The following is a 6,000-nucleotide window of genomic DNA, read 5'->3' on the forward strand; positions in this document are numbered from 1 at the left end:
AGATGAAATGTGATGTTATTCATTAGTCTGTGAATTCCAGTTTTGCCCCATTAAAAATGCACAGAAAGATATTTAACCAGCGTGAAAAACTCCAGGCAGACGTTGTCTTACAACAGACACATAACTGTGCAGGCAGCACAGAGCGGACCCAAACGCAGACTCATGCACTGAAACATGAACTCAAAATACAGCTTTACTGCTCAGAATGGAAAAGGGAATACAAAACGATACTGGGAACACTGGGAAACGCACACAACCATGAGGGAGACGCTGACATGAGAGACGGATAACGAGGAACAAACACGGAAACACGAGACCTTCACAATAAAACAGGAAACAGAGGAACATGAGACAGAGGGCAAAGACACGAGGGGAAATCTAATAAACTGAATAAACCTTGGACCTAAAACACAAATAGTAACACAACATGACAAAGGACACAAGGAACTCCAAACACTGGGTGATATGACCGAGACCATGACCCACAGGCCTGTCACAGGTTTCCTAACGTGTTCTCAGCCTGTATGTATGTAGTGAGCTACAAAGGGGTTAGCAATAGACATAAAAATATTGATTTGAAAGTACTCACAGTCATAGATCAAGAGATTATATTCATAATTATTAAATGATCTATACTTGACAACAAGCTGTGTATCGTAAGTGAATATGGCCCAAATGTTGACGACGCCTCATTCTTCCACTGCACTCTCTGAACACCTAAATTACTCACTCGACCTCATCTTCGGACTAAATAGAGAGAAAGGCTCAACACAGCAGGAAGTCAGCGCAGTCCACAAATATAATCAAACTGTAGATGAGCGATGCTGGCTTTGCGACTTTGGCGCTCCCTTCACCCCAACAGTAAGGAATATTCTTTCTTTGTCACGGTTAGCGCTGGCCAACCGTGGGGATGTGGGAGTGAAGACCCAGATGCAGGACTCTTAATGATGACGAGTGCGTTTATTTACAGCGATGTAAACAGTTCATTGGCTCTCGTGCCACGTCTTCTTCCCAACTGCCTCGTGCTCTCTGCTCCCGTGTCTCTACACACATTTTAAAGAGTTAACTGGAAATTTTTATTTGCAACTTTACACAAAACTCCTCAACAGCCTGTGTCCGAACAAATGAGCAAACATCGTCCAGCGTCTGTCTCCTGAGGGGCACCAGGCAGGGATGCCCACTCTCCCCTTCACTGTTTGCAGTGTTTGTCGAAACACTAGCAGCAGCAATTAGACAGAATACAGTGATTAAGGGCATAAAATGTAAACATAAAATCAGTCTATGTGCAGACGATGTGTTGCTTTCTCTCCAAAACTCACAACAGATGCTTCAGTGTGACCAGAAAATCCTTTTGATTCACAAGTCAAACATGTAAATCCACCTCTAATGAGGAAGATGACGGGAGGAGCCGGAGGAGGTGCCACCTTTTCTCCTCCACCCCCCCGCCATCGCCCCTCTCCTCCTCTAAAAGCAGCCCTGAGCTGCAGCTCTGGATCAGCTGTTTGGTTGCAGAGGTGCTGATGCTGCTGCAGCAGAGCTGTAAGTGGGTTCACGTCTTTTTCTCTTTGATCTTGCGGTCAAAGAAAATATGCAGATTTTTCTGAGTCAATTTGGGAAGTTTGGAATTTCCTGTTGTGTCAGAGAGGAAATGATTGCATGCGCAGTTTACCGTCTGTCTCCTCCTGAAATATCACCTGATGATGTCTGATCACAGGTCAGTTTTGTGTGATTCCAGCTGTGATGTTGTGAAAGCAGCTGCTTGTCTGCTGAGACTTTTAGTGGAGCTCAAACTACAGACTGAGCTGCAGCAGCTCACGGTGTGTCAGAGCAGACGGGCATTAACGCTTCAGCCCAAAAAGACGAGCGTGGTTCTTACCTTGGCACGCCTGTGCAGCCGCCTCTTCAGATTGGGATTCATTGAGAATGTGCTGCCTGATGAATGTTGCATGGACTGACACTGCCTTATGCCCCTCATGCTGTTTCAACTGTTATCTCAGATCTTTGTGCTTTAATCAAAGATCTTTTTTATTTTTGTTAATTTTGAAAATAAAAATATTTCAGTAATGAAATAAATTATATAATAATAATTATTATAAAATTATATAATATTTCAGGGTTAAAGTTGAAATACTGTTTACTCTTTAATCCTGAAATAGTACTGTGAGATCTCAGATTTTGTCTTTCTTTCTTCAAATTAACAATACAGTGCACTAAGGGTTTTGTTCTCTTTGTGTCATTTGTTGTTCTGGCCTCTAGTTTAAGTCACTGTCTTCTGTTTCATGGGTTATATTCCTTCTGTCTATCCTTCAGTGTCATGTTTGAGTGTTTGTGATTTGTGTCTTATTTCCTGTTTTATTTTGATAGTCCCAGTCCTATGTCAGTGTATTCAGTTTTACCTGCCCCTGTCTCGTTAGTCCTAATCTCTCCCAGCTGTGTCTCCCTCCTGTTTCCCATTCCCTGATTACTCCCTGTGTATATAAGCCCTCTGTTTGCCTTTGCTCTCTTTTGTGTCGTACTTTCTCCATGCCGTGTGTTTGTCGTGTTCCAGTGTTTCTACTTTGTTTTGTTTTTGAGTTATTTTTATGAGGGTTTTTCAGCATTAAGGCAGCGTTTTGAGTTCCAGTCCTGTCTGTGTGAGTCCTGTACAGTTAGTGATGGGCAGATGAAGCCTCATGAAGCACTGAAGCTTTTCATCCAATTGGTTCACCCCAACGCGAAGCTTCATGAAGCTTCATTTGCTCTAGCAGGACACCTACTGGACGTAAAAATAATAGCTGGCATGAATTTGAAGAGTGTGGCGTTTTGCACACAGCCTGTAAATGTCAACAACAAAAGGAGTGTGTAAAACATGTATATTGTAGTGATGGCAGTATACTGTGTATATTTATAGTGGCAGTATGGGAAATGATTATTTGGAAATGCTTGAAATGGAAATGATCATTTACTGTGAGGTGAGGTGTGGTTGTGGTGTGGACAGTAGTTGTGCTTTTGTAACGCTGAGGTATGGACAGCTACACACTGAGGCTTTGAGCCTCAGTCCTGCCTGTTCACATTTTATTCTGTAAAAACTAAATTTTCACTGCTTTTATGACCTTTTTAGTGGGGAGAACATAGCTAGGATTTAATGATTTAACAAATCTTTTGAATCCTTTGTCCTCCACAATGCTAAATGGCTGGGAGTCCTCAATCACCATGCTGACCAGGTCTTCATCTATTTGAGATTGTTCTCCTGAGGAAAGACAATAAAGACAAAGCACAAATATAAATATCACACACGTAACTTATTACAGTTGTATAATATTGTTATATCATTTAGTAACATTACTGCATGCTATATTATCATTGCATTTGATGGCTCACCTGGTCTTGCTCCACAATCGGTGTTCCTCTTATTCTCATGCAAAGCTCTGTAGTGCCTAAGCATGGATGAGGTGTTGTTGTTATATCCCAGCTCCCTGGCACATAGCAAACACTTCACCTTGTACAAAAGTAACGACAGCTTAACATAAGTTTTATTGCACCATCAGTATTATGAAAATACATCTTCTGTAGAAATGTACATACCTTGTTGGGAGGAATAGAATCAAAATGTTCCCACACAGGGGAGGACATCCTCCTCTTCTTAGCTGGCTCCATTCTCTCCTGACTTTCTCTCCTCACTCTCATAAACCTCCAAACTGTCTCCAAACTCTCTCTAACCGCAACTCTCCATCAAACACCCACATTTTGAATGAAGTCTGAGGGTTTATATCGCTGTCATAGCTCGCGGCAAAGTTCGAACCACTTCATGAACCAGTCACGTGGTACAGCCGGGCAGCGAGGCTGCGGACGTCATCATTTTCAGCTCCTCCCATAAATGAAGCAAGCCTCGATACGCGCATCGCGGAAACGCCCCCTCCATTACTCGACACACGCTCCGAAGCCTCGATACAGAACGTCCCATCACTATGTACAGTATCTCAGCTGTTCCTAGGACTGCACTCTTCTTCACAGAGATCTCCGATGTTGTTCCTGGGATCTGCTGGAGCCACTTGCCTAGTTTGGGGGTCACCGTACCAAGTGCTTTGATTACCACTGTGACCACTGTTACCTTCACCCTCCACATCCTCTCCAGCTCTTGATATTATTAGAGCTTCCCTTTAAGTCTAGCTTTGTCCAGCCACTGGTAGGATTTCTGGATATTAGCCATCTCCTCTATCTGCCGGTGGTACATACCGTGAGGGGCCTGTACTTCCATGATGGTTCCTCGTCTCCCTCCTCTTTCTTGGGTTTCTGCTGCCTGAGGTATTAAGTTGGAACAATTCAATTTTATTTATATAGCGCCAAATCACAACAAAAGTCACCTCAAGGCGCTTCATAGATACAGAGAAAAACCCAGCAATCATATGACCCCCTATGAGCAGCACTTTGGCGACAGTGGGAAGGAAAAACTCCCTTTTAACAGGAAGAAACCTCCAGCAGAACCAGGCTCAGGGAGGGGCGGGGCCATCTGCTGTGATTGGTTGGGGTGAGAGAAGGAAGACAGGATAAAGACATGCTGTGGAAGAGAGACAGAGATTATTAACAGATATGATTCAATGCAGAGAGGTCTGTTAATACATAGTGAGTGAAGAAGAAACACCCAGTGCATCATGGGAATCCCCGGCAGCCTACGTCTATTGCAGCATCACTAAGGGAGGATTCAGGGTCACCTGGTCCAGCTCTAACTATATGCTTTAGCAAAAAGGAAAGTTTGAAGCCTAATCTTGAAAGTAGAGATAGTGTCTGTCTCCTGAATCCAAACTGGAAGCTGGTTCCACAGAAGAGGGGCCTGAAAACTGAAGGCTCTGCCTCCCATTCTACTTTTAAATACTCTAGGAACAACAAGTAGGCCTGCAGAGCGAGAGCGAAGTGCTCTAATAGGGTGATATGGTACTACAAGGTCATTAAGATCAGATGGGGCCTGATTATTTAAGACCTTGTATGTGAGGAGCAGGATTTTGAATTCAATTCTGGATTTAACAGGAAGCCAATGAAGGGAAGCCAAAACAGGAGAAATATGCTCTCTCTTTCTAGTCCCTGTCAGGACTCTTGCTGCAGCATTTTGGATTAACTGAAGGCTTTTCAGGGAGTTTTTAGGACTTCCTGATAATAATGAATTACAGTCGTCCAGCCTGGAAGTAATAAATGCATGAACTAGTTTTTCAGCGTCACTCTGAGACAGGATATTTCTAACTTTAGAGATGTTGCACAAATGGAAGAAAGCAGTCTTACATATTTGTTTAATATGTGCGTTGAAGGACATGTCCTGGTCAAACATGACTCCAAGGTTCCTCACCGCGTTACTGGAGGCCAAGGTAATGCCATCCAGAGTAAGAATCTGGTTAGATACCATATTTCTAAGCTTTTCAGGGCCGAGTACAATAACCTCAGTTTGATCTGAATTAAGAAGCAGAAAGTTAGCGGCCATCCAGGTCTTTATGTCTTTAAGACATTCCTGCAGTTTAACTCATTGGTGTGTGTTATCTGGCTTCATGGACAGATAGAGCTGGGTGTCATCTGCATAGCAGTGTAAATGTATGCTATGTCTTCTAATGATGCTGCCTAAGGGAAGCATGTATAATGTAAACAGAATTGGTCCTAGCACTGAACCCTGTGGAACTCCATAATTAACCTCAGTGTGTGAAGAGGACTCTCCATTTACATGCACAAACTGGAGTCTATTAGATAGATATGATACAAACCACTGCAGCACAGTACCTGTAATACCTACAGCATGTTCTAATCGCTCTAATAGGATATTATGGTCGACAGTATCGAACGCTGCACTGAGGTCTAGCAGGACAAGCACAGAGATGAGTCCACTGTCAGAGGCCATAAGAAGATCATTTGTAACCTTCACTAAAGCTGTTTCTGTGCTGTGCTGAGCTCTGAAACCTGACTGAAACTCTTCAAATAAACCTCTGCAGATGATCTGTTAGCTGTTTGACAACTACTCTTTCAAGGATGTTTGATATGATA

The sequence above is a fragment of the Aulonocara sp. 'chitande type north' Nkhata Bay genome, linkage group LG11, assembly GCF_057382095.1.
Source record: "Aulonocara sp. 'chitande type north' Nkhata Bay isolate Kocher_YH1m ecotype deep benthic linkage group LG11, A_spYH_male_GT1.1, whole genome shotgun sequence".
NCBI classification, from domain to species: Eukaryota; Metazoa; Chordata; class Actinopteri; order Cichliformes; family Cichlidae; genus Aulonocara; species Aulonocara sp. 'chitande type north' Nkhata Bay.